This window comes from Amphiura filiformis, chromosome 20 (genome assembly GCF_039555335.1).
Source record: "Amphiura filiformis chromosome 20, Afil_fr2py, whole genome shotgun sequence".
NCBI lineage: Eukaryota > Metazoa > Echinodermata > Ophiuroidea > Amphilepidida > Amphiuridae > Amphiura > Amphiura filiformis.
In genome coordinates, this window is record NC_092647.1 from 46,595,163 (window position 1) to 46,611,532 (window position 16,370).

Consider the following 16,370-nt stretch of genomic DNA (forward strand, 5'->3'; position numbering starts at 1 on the left):
ATATTGCTGTTCAATTTGACATGAGTTATTCACATGTGAATAATGAATATGGATTAATGTAGATTCATCTGAACTTGATTCCTATGATGCAACAGGTGGATTTGAGCACACTTAGGCTCCAATAAACATTAGGCTGAGGCAGCTTATTTAACGTTAGCTTTGGACGTTTAATTATTTTATTGATTTTTCAGGTGGAAAATAAAGAAAATAATTAAATATCCAAAGCTAACGCTAAATGTTTTTGCACTTCATGCAATTTTTGCCCTGTTTTGAACTTTTTGCAGTTTTGCATAACTTTGGGCGCCCCACTTTTTGTTACCTTGCTTAAGCACCTGGCTAAATAGGGCGCCTCCTGATGAAAGTTTGGTCAGGTTTCCATCAGGGTTGCAGCAATTAGTCAAACAAATTTGGATGGCCACACAAGATTTGGAGCAGGCAAAATTCATTTTTTTTGTCAAAATTGATGTTATAGTGAAAATGGCTGCCGTATTTGCTATGGTCTGGTTCTCATGCTGTCCTGATGTTTGTTTGTTTGTTTGTTTGTTTGTTTGTTTAAACAGTCGCTCCAAGTGGAGACACGCTTGGGTCCTGATGGGACCAGGCTCGAACAAAATGCTCAAGCCACGCTAAAAAAGCCTATATAAGCATGCTGGCCTGTATGGAAAGAGAAGTGTAGAATACATGTATAAATGTTGAAAGCTGTTGAACACATACTTTGAAGAAAACTCCTATTGGTGGTGTCAAAATCGCAAATTCTTTCTGTAAAAGTCATGCAAAGGAAAGGGATCACTGGAATTTCAGTATTGGGTCATTTTACTTTCTTTCAGGGAGGATCAATTTGTAATTTGGCTTGTATGTAGGAAAATGCCAAACCCTTCTATGTATCTGCTGCCCTCTATCACCACTTTCTCCATACAGAGTTTCGGTGATTTAATACATAACTTTTATTGTAGTATTTTCAGCATCACTGTCAGTCACCTCACCTATCATTGTTGTAACAATAACACTCCTAATAAAGTACATTCTGGTTAAGTATTTGGGTGTAAGGGGATGGAGAAGATCAACTTGTACACTAAATCATCCCCTTTTGGACCATAAGGTACCAGGCTTTTGCCCCCTTGGAGTAACCATCAGTTACCTACCTTATAAATGATTTAGGAATTTAGGCAGTAGTGATCTGGATTTCTGGATTGAAATGCATCCTATGGATATGCCTTATTATCTATACTTCCATAATAAACTTGACCTAGTTTTCAGAAAATAATTAGGTCTAGTAGACTAGTAATAAACTTGACCTGGATTTCAGAAATTAGGTCTAGGCCAAAACCTTAATCAGGTCAAATCATGTGCTATTGCATATCATAATATCACATGGTTAATTAGATATCACCACTTTGGATGTAGTAGTCCAGTTAACTTACCATGTTATACATAATAAAGGCTATATCAAAATGCTTGTCCCCCATATGTTTTTGATGTTTTGAAATGTCAGCTTCTTCCAAATGTAACATAGGATCTAGTGCTCAGACTTTTAATTTTTTAATTTTTTTTTTAATTTATAACATTCGGCCGAAGCCAGGCTAATCCCAATAGTGCTCAGAGGCTACTAAATTCAAGGGATGCCATCCGGATATGAGGGGACAGGGATATGGAAAGAAGTCCGATTTTAGATGCAGGAGGAAAGCCGGAGCACCTGGAGAAAAACCTGCGAGGACGAGCATGGATCGGCAACCAAACTCACATGTGGCGCCGCGGGGAATTGAACCCCGGCCACAGCAGTGAGAAGCAAGTGAGAAGACCAATACACTAACCCGCCCTATATAGAGTATAAAGTCTGGTCAAGCAATGGTGCATTTCAGGCAAGCATTTCAAAAAACAAGAAATGGTTGAAGAACAACCATTTTGATACAGACTGCATGATAGGATCCACAATAGTACCCATTGGTTCGATGATAATAAGTCAAAACTTTCAATATTTTATTTACATTGGAGGATAAATATTTGAAAATTGTGCAAAATACAAATCATTTATACGCCCATTTTGCAAGCATGCATACAGATTTGATAAACTATGTCGAAATCTCATTAGACATGTGGTTCCTAAGATTAAAACATCTCCAATTAGCTGTAAAATACACACACACAAAAAAAACTATTTTCAATATGACCGATTTAGCTTGATTAAAAAGACAGACCTGAGCAAAATCTACCAGCTATATCAATTAATGAAGTTGATAGATTAATTTTTGCCTTGTACTCAATGATACATGAATCATGACCTATATTTACTAATAAGTTATCTAGTAAAACATAAATTCATTAAATAATTTAGCTTTCTAGGTTGAGTAGCAATAAAGATTAAACAATAGATCCTTGAGATGCTCCCATTGTTATCAATTGCCCTACTTATTTCATCAGTAGTGGTATTCAGATGGTCATTGAATTCTTGAGGGTTGGCGTGCTTGAGAATTGCGATTCCTAAAGGATTACTTGAGTACGTGTCCACACAAATTGAAGCCTGTAATCAGTGTTCGAATTAAGGAAAAATAAATGGTTGTCCCACAGACAACCAGGTTACAATTTCTGGTTGTCCGTCTAAGTTTTTGGTTGTCCGTATGTACAAAAGTCCATTTTGGCTACAGATTTATGGTTGTCCGGCGGACAACCGAATCAGTATTTTTGGTTGTCCGGCAACTTTTTTAGTTGTCCCGGGCGACCGGACAACCAAAATTTCGAACGCTGCCTGTAATCCTCAAGTTTACAATGCCATCGGCTCTGGAATTAGAACTGGAAGCTTAATGTGACCCATCTGGTGGCATGCTGAATTGAGCTCTATTAATTATACAGTAATTAAACCATAAGGTATATTGCTGATCGAGATCGATGGGCAAACGTGATGCATGCTGGGAAGGAAAAGGGCTCAAAAGCTACAGAATTTGTCACCCGAGATCGCAAATTTGAGCCCTTTTCCTTCCCAGCATGCATCAATTTTTGCCTATCGATCGCGATCAGCAATATACCTTATGGCCCGCCTTATGGTCATAGGTTAAACTTGGCACTTGAGAATTGCAAAATGTATCTTTTTACATAGTGGTAGCACTCGAGGATCGCTCAGGGATATAATGAAATCCCCTAAATTTTTTTTGGATTAATTAATTTGGGGCAACATTAGGAATTGGAGCTCTCAAGACAGTTCTCACGGTGGATTTCCCGAAGTTTTTGCTCGAAAACTTCGTATGCTTAACTGCAAAAACCCTCTGTATGGACGTGCCTAGTGACTCTAATTTGTCTCCAATTTGCTTATCAGTCAGGATGATTTGTTAGTGAATTCAAAGCCTTTTGTGATTCTGATGTATGGAACTGCCTTTGTTGATTTACCTCATCAAATGGAATCATTTTAACAAAGGAATACCATAGCAAGACAGATCTAGTTGACCATTATTGCAGTAACATTTGCTGAGGAGGACGCCCTCACATTTTTTTCCATTACTGATTTTTGCATGATTGTAAATTTACTGGAATTAACTAACATACTCTGCAAAAATCAAGGCCTTTAATGATAGGTTTGTGACAAAATTCTGAGATTTAAAATAAAATCATAGAACAATAGATATAATTTATACAATAATTTATACAAAAAAACCTGTGTTCTATTGGCTGGCAGGCTGGACTTGCCAAGTAGGGTCGATCAGTCAGGATTTTTACTTTTTTTGCCAATATATTTGGGTTTTTCTGACATTTTGTCACAAAATTTCAGTCAAAATCAATCCAGTTTTGGCCAAAAAACGGTTCATTGTAATTTCATACAGTTAAACAAAAAAAAAAACTCCCACAAACTCAAAATCTGAGTCGATCAGGCCCGTAGAACAGGTTTTCATTTATCGTCTTACAAAGCAATTTGAATATATACTTGAGTACATTGCAAAGGTACAGCACAGGTACAGTACTGGGAGAGGTCACCTCAATTTTGTTTCTTAAAAAAGGAATATGTGTGTGTAGAAGGGATTATATGGCTGTGAGCTGCTGTGTAGTACTCAGCGATCCATCAGGTTCGATCAACAATACTTTGCAAACAGCTGATACTCTGGGTCAAATCAATATCTGATCTTCTATTCATAAAATATATATAAAATGTGTCAGCAATTTTCATGATTTCTCTATCATTACACAAATTCAATATCCCAGATATTTCCCATATTTATTATTGACATACAAATTATTGATTACTCTTCATAAATCATTATGATAACACTCCCATTTCACACATGAAAGACACTAAAATGTGGCAATTTATTGTATGTAGTTTCCCCCTCCCAACATGTGTATTTGCGCTTGTTTTTTTAAGATAAATCACAATTGCATGTTAATAAAATAGTTTGTTAAAAATCGTTAGAGTATCCCATTGTTCAGAGGTTAATGACTGCTAGCAGTGTGAAGTAAAATCAATCTGTGTCACTTGTGTGCCCTTGTATGTCTGTCTACCTTACTATACATCTGATGATCTAGTCGGCCGGCGCTGAATGTACTGGCTTTGCTGAACACTAATTATGCCATGACACCTTTGCTTCATCCGACATTTCAGTAGCATAGCCTGGACTTGAGTGTGAGGGGCTAAAGCCAAATTTTTGTCCCCATTTGTCAATTGTCATCCCATTTTTAGCAATTTTAAGGACACTTTACTCTTTGCCATCCTCATTTTATCCCTGAAATATTTCCCCTGGCTCCCCCTGGCTACACCACTGTGACATTTTATAAGTTCAAGGAAAATATCATTTTAGTGAACTATTGCATAACATACTCTTTATGTTTAGATAAAACAACAACAACAACAAACAAACAACATTATGTGCAATTATTATGAAAAAGTGAAGAAAAATGCTTATTTGTGTGGTGTTTTGGTCATCGAGGATGCTATCACTATTCAGTCTTGGACCTATTTGGTAGAGTCATATTTAGGGCTTTCACAACTAAGAGTAAAGATTGAGGGTAGATATTTGCTTTTTGAGATAAGTAGAATAAAATAAGCTCCTATGTCCCTCCTAAAAGTGCGGGCTAAATCCAGGAGGGGGTCAATCCTTAATACAGGGGTCAAAATGAAAAATGTGTGGGACTACTATGATGTAAGTTAAAATTTCTTATACTACTGTAAAATGGATATCAAATTCTCCATCTTGTCACAAGGATTCTAAAATGTATCGTTTCTACTATGTACAACATATGGTTACTAAGATTAATTAAAATTGTATTAAATGATTTATATTTTGCAGGAGTCCATTTTGAGACAAACCATTGAAATAGTATCTGGTTTCCATGACAATCTTCAGAAAATATTGGTAAGTACCAATTAATATTTACAGTTGCATGAACAGTCAATAACTAAGATAAGGTGAAATGTCCTATGAACTTGGTTTAGAAATGTTCTATGCATCCCAAAGCCATGTGACTTGGGGATGATTTAAAGTGACCTCCACTTGAGACGAGTCTGGTATTATTCCTAGCAGGGTTATAGTTAGCCCAAGTTGAGTGCCGGCTAATTTTACTATCCAATTAGAGGGCTGGCTCGGGCACAATCTTTTTAGCGAACACAATGGATGGTGGAATAGGCTAGGGGGTATACTCCCATAAATGCTTTTGGTTTTTTACTCTTTTTATGATGAAAAAAACATTTGTGGGAAATTTTTTTTTAAACGGTTACCCCCGGCCGGCGCCGACAGGCGTGGCTATAACCCTGATTCCTAGCTATTATGTAAAATGTGACACATGAAGCAGCCAACATTTAGTGCATCCTTTTAATAAGGATGTGCACATATACCCTATAACCCAACATTTAAATGTTTTTGGCAACCTTTTCTAACGTGATAGTATGAATTCCAATCAAACCTTTTCTAACATTTTACAAATACTGTCCAAATGTTTTGTGTTTCACTAGGATCCAGAACATGCCCATCTATCAGGGCACAGTTACTTAACCCCAATACATTTGTACATTCATTGAATGACCTTTGATAATTTGGGTACAAAAACTCATACTCTGCAACTTGAGGTCAAATTTTGCACTATGGTTGTTTAATTGAAGTTATTGAACTATGCCATTGGGATGAGGCCATTGTGGTACATAGTGTTTGCTGGGTTGCTATCTTCAGTAGATAGCAGATTAGTGTCCCAACACTGCTAGGCTTTGCTGCTCGCATACTTGAGCTGTTGAACTATTTGTCCACAAATGGTCAACAAATGATAAGAAAACCACCCAAATCATGGAAAATCTCCAAAATTTGTCTTGGTCCTTTAGAATCCACACTGCTTATGGCTAATATAGAAATGCAGCAGATGACACCAAGAGCAATCATTCCTGTTGAAATGGCAGCAGTGGCCATCTCCAAATGCAAACAATATAATTTTATATAAAAAATGTGTTTTGGTCAAATTTTGTTTTAACAAATCATAAGTTTTAAAGGGCCTATTCATGGAATATTTGAGTTGGAATTATCTTTTTTTTGGTCACCTTTGGGGAAAACCAAGACTTTTTAGCCATACCAAATTTGTAAATAATAAGGCATGTAGATTCGGGTCTGGTGTCCATTTTGAACTTTCAGGGACCCCTTCTACACACAAAAGTTCAGCCAAAAGGCACAGCATATAGAAAATAGGATTAGTTAAAAATAGCAATGCCTTAAAGGTAGGTAACATTAATATTAGTTCAAGTTTATTTTTCCAAGAATTTCTACCAAGTATAGTTGAAAATTAGGAATCAAACAATGCATTTATCTAAATATCATATCAGTACAGCGTAACTGCTGATGATATCAAGTGCTATGCACAGTTTACATTTTTGGAAATAAGTAAACAAAGCATTCACTATGGACCACAATGGCCTCATCCCAATGGCATAGTTCAATAACCTTAATCAAACAATCATAGTGCAAAATTTGACCTCAAGTTTCAGAGTATGAGTTTTTGTACCCAAATTTTCAAAGGTCATTCAATGAATGTGAAAATGTATTGGGGTTAAAGAACTGTGCCTTGATAGATTAGCATGTTGTGGATCCTAGTGATTGAAAGTGAAAATAGGGCATGAAAGTTGTTGCAGCATATTTATTTCAATTAAGTTGGAAGTTCATTCAGATTTGACATACTTTCGTTGCATACATGAGAGATAGTGGGAACTGTGGATAGCGGTTAAGTAGTTTACCAATTGTTTGACTCCAACACGCAATATTAAAGGCACACTTGGCATATAATTAGCAAAGTTTCGACTGTAAAGCAGTATTCAGACTTTTTATTGTACATAAAATATTGTATGTAACATATCTACGTTATTTAATCTATTGCCATTCTATTTCCTGTAATGTTTAAGTTCTAATGAATGTTTGATGACGTAAAATCGATAATATATTTCTGCTAGATATTATATGTAACATATTATCGATTTTTCGTCATGAAACATTCGTTAGAACTTAAACATTACTGGAAATAGAATGGCAATAGATTAAATAACGTAGATATGTTACATACAATATTTTACGTACAATACTCGGAGTCTGTATACGACTTAAAGTTAGCCCAGGCAAAGTAATATTTTACTTCAAACTAATTACAACATAATTTTTCTCACTTACAAAATTTCTATAAGGTCTCCAGGAAGTTATACCATGTAGCCTATACTATACTAAAAGTCCCGTTGAGGAAATGGGCCTAATTTGTCGCCAAAATGGCTGATTATGCAGGGGTCAAATTTCAAGTTGGGAGAAACTAGACACAATTGTACCAATGTATTTGTCTCATCATAAGGATTCAGAAAAGGTATAGTTTGACCTATGTACAGTTATAGGTAACATGTTGGGCTCCACAGGGGGTAAAAAATTGGAAATGCTCAGATGTTGATCAAATTAATTATAGTCTCAAACTGTTTGCCTTGCAAACCATTTTAAACAAAGAATAGTTTGCCATATTGAATCCAATTGACATTGATCTTTTTAAAAATATCCTATGTAACAAGTCAGCCAAAACAATGCAAACTACTCATATCTTTCATTTATTTTGCAAAGGGAATTTTTTTAGGATTTTTAGTATGGTGTTCATGGGACCTCATAGAAGGATGTGGTCACTCAAAAGCAGAAACAGCTTGAAACCTATAGGATGTGCACCAGTAGAAGGGGGGGGGGCAAGGATTTCTTTAGCAGGCCGGGGGGGTAAGTACTGTCAACCCAGTGCAGTCAACAGTACAAGATACAGCATGAAATATGACTACACCAGTGGAAGGGGGGTTGGAGCAAGTATTTTTGGCGGACCATTTTGAAATTTATCCCTATGACAGATAATGCTCGGCCCCTTACCAAATATTGACTATATGTCTGCTCCAGATTAGAGGCATAATTGTTTTAAGGTGAACCTGTATACTTGTATTTGTTGTGGATAGTCATGCATTATGCAATATGCTGTTGACCAAAAAAATAACACTTGATTTTGCTTCTTCAAACACAAACAATTTGAAATGCTTTATGCTAATTCTTGTGAACTGTTTCAAATTGAACTGTTCAAATATATCCAAACTCGGTAAACCAAACAGAGACACAGTCTTTAAGTTATATCCATTTTATTTGAATGATGATTTGAAAATTCTATTAAAACGTATTACAAATTGAAATTTGTGCTAATTATATTCACCTCGTATAAATGATGTATTGAAAATGTAAAATTCAAACAAATTAACTAAATTTATGTTAATTTAGAGATCTTTTCTATTAAACAAATTGAATTGAAATGGGACTATGTAAACATGCAAACCTATGGTATCAACTTCAATCAGCATCTTGAACAATTGGGCCGTTGGGCTGTTGTAGTTAAAATCCATACACCCCTGTGGAAGACATGTCCTTAATCTTGATTTCCCACACATGGGGTGTAGATAGATTTTGAATGATGTCACTCATTTGAAATTCACACTCCCTGTGTGGAAGATTAAGGTCATGTATTCATAGGGGTGTATGGATTTAGACTGGAATAGCCCACTTCTACTTTCAGGATGTCACACTGTTAGTGCAAAATCTTCATTTTTAACACAGTGACTTTTACATATACGGGCCTACAATAATAGGCTACATGTTAAAGGAGTATTTCGTGATCCTAGCATCCTCTTGTTATGACATTTTTCAGTACATATCCACGAAAAAAAGCATATTCCCAAAATTTCAGTTGATTCCGATTTTATGCTTATGAGTTATGCATGATTATGTGTATTACACTGCTCCATAGACAATACGTTGTAATTTCGTTTGGTGCACCAGAACGAAATTCAAATTTCATGATATCTTTGCTAAACTAATTAATCTGCAAGAAATATTTTGTACATAAACATTATGTAGCCAGAGTATTCCAGTGATATAAAAATCTCAACTTTTTTTGAGAAAAGTGGGGGATGAGGCTGTGGATCACGAAATGCCCTTTAATAGGAAAAATGGCACTTTAAACTGAGGCCCAAAGTATGTTAAGATGAAGGTTTATCATATTTTGATAAGCAGAGGCATATCGATCATGGGATGGGGGAGTTGCGCCTCCTGGTTTGAAACATTGAGACAAAATTTCAGTGGCGTAGATTTCTTTTTGACATTGGGGGGATGGGGTTGCAAAAAATTTCTTGAAGTATAGTTAAGCCAACACCTTTTGGGGACATAATAATAATAATAACATTTTGCCATATTTAAGCTAAACTGATAAAATATAGTGCAAAAGTGCAATGAGCAATGGCCAATTCTCTTTAAATTGCAAATCTTGTGCAAAAAGTTACTATGACTTTCCTAAAGAGCATACAAATTGATATGGCATTTCAGTGACAACTTTACATGAAATTGTCGTAAATGTCCAAATATGTTGATTTTTATGCGAATTAATTCTGGCCATTTCCTTATATTCTTTGACCCTAATTTGTGTGAAGGATGGTTTAAAGAAACATTTGAATAACATATTATTGACATTCAATGAAGAAATTAACAAATTTGATCATCAACTTTATTGCACAAAAATTACATTGAAGATTTAACAAAAAGACGGTGAAAATGGAAAATAAAAAATTTAAATATTGCCAAGTATTGCGAAGAATTGTTGCTCGACCTGTACTTTCTGATAGAAACTTCGCTGGCCTACCACCCCAAAGTTGAACCAAATCCAACTCTCCACGAAGCGAATAAACCTGCTCTGCAAAAAGTTGTACAATTTCAGCTCAAATTTCTTCACGGCCGGCGAAATCATGGCCACGAAGTGGAGTATACATCAAGCTTAAAGTTCGATGTATACTCCACTTTGCGAGAAGCTGTGATGAAAAAATTAATTTGCTTGGCGCGAAGCCATTCATGTATACTTCATCAAAATATTGTTGAGTATCGCAAAGAATTGTTGCCCGCCCTGTGCTTTCTTATAGAAACTTCGCTGGCCTACCCCCTAAAGTTGAACCAAATCCAGCTCTCCGGGAAGGGAAGAAACCTACTCCGCGAAGGAAATTCCATCGCAGAAGTCGTAAAATTTCAGCTCAAATTTCTTCATGGCCGGTGAAATCATGGCCGCGAAGTGGAGTATACATCAAGCTTCACTCGATAGACATTTTCAAATCAATGTTTGCCGAATACAGCTGCCATTAACCCAGTTCATAATAATATTCCAGGTCATCCCCAGCTGTTGTGTAATGAGTGGATACTGGCAAGCGTTTATGTGAATTTACACGGCGATGTTCGCATTATGCTTTATTACTCTGCCTACGCACCTGGTGCACATGACCTGGTTTTCTGAACTATTCCGATTGAAGATTTAACAAAAAGACTGTGGAAATGGAAAATAAAAAATAAAAAATATTGCCAAGTATCGCAAAGACTTGTTGCCTGACCTGTGTTTTCTGATAGAAACTTCGTTGGCTTATCACCCCAAAGTTGAACCAAATCCAACTCTCCACAAAGCCAAAAAACCTGCTCTGCGAAAAGTCGTAAAAATTCAGCTCAAATTTCTTCATGGCGGGCGAAATCATGGCCACAAAGTGGAGTATACATTGAGCTTGACTTGATAGACATTTTCAAATCAAAGTTTGCCAAAGACAGCTGTCATTTGTGATGTGATCAAGCAAAATGAGTTGGGATGTTGGGAATATTGATTTTGAGCCAATAACATTATTCATGCAACATCCTTTGTATTTTATTGTTCTGAGCAACCCTAAAATGGCCATATCTCTGGATCCATTAGTCTAATTATGATGGTGCTTTCAGCAAAATAAAGCTCTGAAAATGGCTCATGTAATGAAATTGAAAACTGAATTTTGATTTAAATCGACATCAGACTCATTTTGCCTGATCGCATCACATTTGTTTATGATGACCCAGTTCATAATAATATTCCAGGTCATCCCCAGCTGTTGAGTGCAGTACTTTGTGTAATGCGTGGATACTGGCAAGCGTTTATGTGAATTTACATGGGGATGTTCGCATTATGCTTTATTACTCTGCCTACGCACCTGGTGCACATGACCTGGTTTTCCCGTACTTTTTCCGAATACGGTCTGTGGGCAATAAATAACATTACAATGATAATTCAATTTCATAGTCAGCCCAAGCGCATTCAGATTATGTCACATTTGTACAATCAAATGCAAATCCAATTGAATGTACATGATAGGCATGATTCTCATTCATGCATATCTGATCATCAATTATAGCCTATATTTGGAGTCAGTTAACTAATTCGGTGAGCACTTTAAAGCAGCATACAATAGAGTTGTCAGCAGGAAACAGGTCCGTTACCAGGATTTGGGGAGGGGGGTGATTTTGAAAAAGTGGACCTTTTTTTCAAAATTTGGATCTTTTTGACTAGGGGGAGGGAGCAGATTTTGAAAAAGTGAACTTTTTTCTCAAAATCTGAACCTTTTTTGACCAAAACGTCATAAAAACCCCTATTTTTTCACTCGCTATACATTCGCAAATGGGACCTTTTGGATAATGTCCCCCCACCCCTGGTTACAGGCCTGGCAGAAAATGACACAATTCACTGTAGAGACTAGATAAATAGTAGTGATATGTTGACCTCTATTTCCTTGGATATGGTTAGGATCCTTTTTATCATTTGGAGGGAGGAGGTTCTGTCCTCACTTTTTACTACTGAGGTCCTGGGTTCCAGCCCTGGCCACGACCTGCACATTTGGTTTCCAGTCCATACTCACTTTTGGTTCTGTCCTCGCTTTACACCATGGAGGTCCCGGGTTCGGGCCCTGGCTATTGCTTGGTTCTCTGGTTTGCTTGCTTCCCAAAGTATATTGATCTTCCTTGTACCATATTGAACATGATGTACTGGAAAATGGCGCAATATGTTCTTAGTAATGGATAAATGACAATAAATCTAAGCATCTGACTCCTTACTTTCATCTACTAATTAAGGAAAGAGTAATGGGAGAGAACATTGACCTTTTCTGACTTCATTACATTTTTGGAAAGGAAATGAATTTAGTAACTCCAAGGTAATGTCAGATTTAAACAAAACAAAAATAGTTTTTGAAAAAACATCACAAAAATACACTTATTTAACAAATTTTGTTGTGGACAAAAAATCAGTTCAGAGTAGAAATTTTTCACTTAATTTGGAAATTTGCCTCATTTTTTGAAATTTTGACAAAAAATAGGTGAAAAAAAAAATGTTGTCACTGCATTTAGCACAAATTACACATAATATTGGAAAAAATCTGAAATCTTCACTAGACTTTGATGTGCTCTAAATGATCGTACAGAAAGTTTGCTTGCATATTTTTTAAATTATCTTGTCACAAAAATCATGCAATGTGTCAAAAGTGAATTCTAAAAAATAAACATTTTAGTAAATAAATGCATAAAACATCCTTATATTTTAAAATGGTAAGAATTTCATGCTTGCAAAAACTGAATCTGGTGCATGGGGCAGAAATGGTGTTAATTTGCATCTTTGGTCAATGAATTAAAAATGTCTGCTTTCAGTACACCAAAAACAATACAATTTAAGAATATGAGTGGCATTTTGACTGCAAAACTTTGTTTTGTTTGCAGGCATTATGAACATAGTGAATGCTTCTTTTCGCCAGCGTTAGCTGGCTATGATCTAATTCGGAGATCGCCTTTGTTTGCTAAAGAGATTACGGGTACTAGCATTGGTTTGAATTACTTTATGAACTTTTTATGGTGAAAATATATAATAGACCTGTTATTGGATTTGTAAGAAAAAGAAAGTATGTTTTGCCGTTTCAACGAATGAAAACGAGTGAGAATTTCAAAAGTTATGGTTTGGAGGAAATATGACATTAAAAGTTCATACCAGGCCTATAATAGTTTCCACAGCATATCAACGAAAGAAAATTATAGAATCCTTGTTATCAGGCGTTCTTAGATTTACATTAGCAGACCTCCTGGAGATCAGCACAGCATGAGATGTGAGTGTATTGATAACATGATTAAAACCTTTATGGACGAAAAGTCAAAGTAAAAATATCCTATATCCTGTATCGTTTTATGGATAAAAATGACTCAAAATGTCATTTATGAAATAATTTATCTTAAACATCAGTTTTGTCTTTTCAACGGGAAAAATTGATGCAATTTCAGGGCCTATTTTTGATATGGGTATAATATATACATGTAGGCCTATTATAATTGAACAATATCAGTCTTTATACATTTTATAATGTGCTATATTAAGTATAAATTGCGAATTAATATAAAATTAATGTGCATGTATGAGGCAGTAGGATGGCAGTTTTAGCCAATTAACTAAAAACTGCATTTCTTTATATTAATAATGAGCTAAGGGTAGCCTAAAAGGCAGAAAAGACAAAAAGACAGAACAATTTGGAGTAATTAATTGACAGGAAGTTATAGGAGTTGTTTGGTTTGCTGTTTCTGTGTGCATGTTCTCATCATTGATGGTTTGGTGGACTGTCATGAAACATGATGGATCATAAAAAAGAGTGATCCTAAAATGCCACCAACCAAACTTATTACAAGGCATCTTCTGCATTGAAGCTGGCTTTCCCTTTAAAGGGAATTTTTATCTTGACTGCGTTGGACCTACAGGTTTGTGCCACATGTATGTGCATTGCGTAATCACAATATTTCGCATTCACACATTTTTGACTCATATTTTCCCGGTAATTTGCCTCGGCTGTCTTGAACCGTGCGACTTTTTACAGTTGGAAAGAGTGAAACAGTGATTTTAAATGAAGAAAAATGGGGGGGGTATTAATAAAATGTCTTTTAAAGAAATAGTGAGCAACTGAGAAACTGTCAAGAGAAAAATTAATGGGAATTTTAAAACTATAGATTTATGACAAAGTTGTATTTTTGTATTTCAAATGAAACATAGAAAGTGTTTTTCCAAGAAATCTCAAATTGGAGCATGGGCGTGTGTCTTCTTTTATTCTCCCCTTAATTCGTCACTGTTTTGACAACTGTCGTATGACGAAAAATGCAGTTTTGAGAAAATCTCATTTAAAGTTTTTCAAATTTTTGAAGATCAACTGGAGAGCACCAAAGTAAAACATGTTTATTATTATCAAAGAATATAATCAATAATATTTCTGTCATTGTTCTCAACATAATACAAACTTTTTATTCATTCACTAATTAGAAGTAATTAATCTGCAAACTCATACGATAGTATGCCAAAACATGCACAATTTGACAACCTGTATTAATAATGCACCTGATTTGGGACCAAGTAATCTTCCCACCATGCAAAAGATCACTGTGAATCAAAACGGTGTCATCAAGCTTCTTAAGAACATAAAACCTCACAAGGCAACTGGTCCAGATGGCATACCGGGAAAGCTGTTGAAAGAAATTGCTGAAGAAGTCTCGCCAGCTGTTGTTCTCCTCTTCCAGGCATCATTAGACCAAGGTAAAGTTCCTGCATCATGGAAGAGAGCTCTTGTCACACCCACCTTCAAGAAGGGTAATCGTTCTTCTGCTGCCAACTACAGTCCTATCTCATTATTATCCATCCTGTCCAAGCTGTGAGACCAAGAACGATTACCCTCATGATACATCATGTGATATGACAGTTTGTCAAAACAATAGGCAACTGTAGTTACACGGTGGCATATGGCGACGTATCATAATACGACTGTTTGTCAAAATGTCAGAATGACGTTTTAGGGTTTTTTTACATAAAAATCATGTCGTATCACACTAATTAGTGCCATATCTCATTAACTAATTACATTTAGGTCTCAAAAGTTTGCGAATATATAGAGTTTCCTTCACAGATCTTGAAAGTCTAAATAACTCATTTTGCCCAAAAATCGTCATACAACAGTATGTCAAAACAGCAACGAATTAAAGGGCAGGGCATCAGTCTACAAATCATCCCAATGTGTTAGAAACAATGTTTACCCTTCCGTCCATGCATAGTGTCAGTATGGCAAACCGATCTACCTCAAATTCAGTGTAATTAGATCATATTTAATGTATTGGCCATATTTTGATATCATTTGGGATGCTTTGGACAGAGATTCCACTCACTAATGCATGGGCTATGAAGTATAATGAAGTCCACTGCTTTTTTTATGTCAAGCATATCTAGGCTTTAACAGCTGAAATCTAAGCAATAATGCTGAGGAAACTTCATTGTGGAGCTAAGCTCAGTGAAGGTGCCACAGATGGGGGGGGGGGGGCATGTGGCCCAGTCACTCTTGCACCCCCCTCCTTTCCCCCAGTAAAAACCCAAATAACTGCTGCAATTTTGTGCAAAGTTTCTTGACATTGACCCTCTGAAATTCATTTTGCCCCCCCCCCCCACATTCCTCATGAAGAAAGAGTGGCACCTCCACTGGCTAAGCTTACAAAAGATCCCCTCCCTTGATATTTTCAAAGAGTGACTTACTAATACAACACTAATATTGGTTTATTACTAAACTTTGGTTAACTTCAAATGCCCTTTTGCGGTATGTGTATATTTCGCTGGTTGCAGTATCACATTTGTTTTAAATGATCTTCCTGTTGGAACTTGACACAGACCAGTGGCTCCAGGGGGGAGGCAAAACAATCTGCATCACCACCAAACTTGATGTGAACGAGCAATACATGTAGTCAGCCTTTAAATTATATTTGATTCAGAATCTAGGACAAATCAGAGGTGTTTCAGAATCCGACCTCCAGCACACAATTCATTCAGAAAAATAATACTGAGGGAAAAACCTGAAAACCTATAAATGATATAATACATTTTGTTTTGCATGGATTGCACACTTGAGTTGTTTTTTGTTACAAATGGTCCTATTGTACTTATCATTGGCCCAATAACCTTTTCTCTATTGTCCCTACATGTCAATAATAAAATACTCGCTCAGGTTCCCTTTGCAATACATGTTTAAATGGATC

General features: G+C 36.1%; 1 protein-coding gene across 1 annotated transcript in view; it reads left to right on the forward strand.

The window, feature by feature from the left end:
- Positions 1–16,370, forward strand: part of LOC140141852 (uncharacterized) — a 625,910-nt gene that overhangs the window by 280,426 nt on the left and 329,114 nt on the right. The window contains exon 3 of the mRNA XM_072163721.1: positions 5,268–5,333. The gene's annotated coding sequence lies outside the window, so the exon portion shown is untranslated. The remainder of the gene's footprint in view (positions 1–5,267; positions 5,334–16,370) is intronic.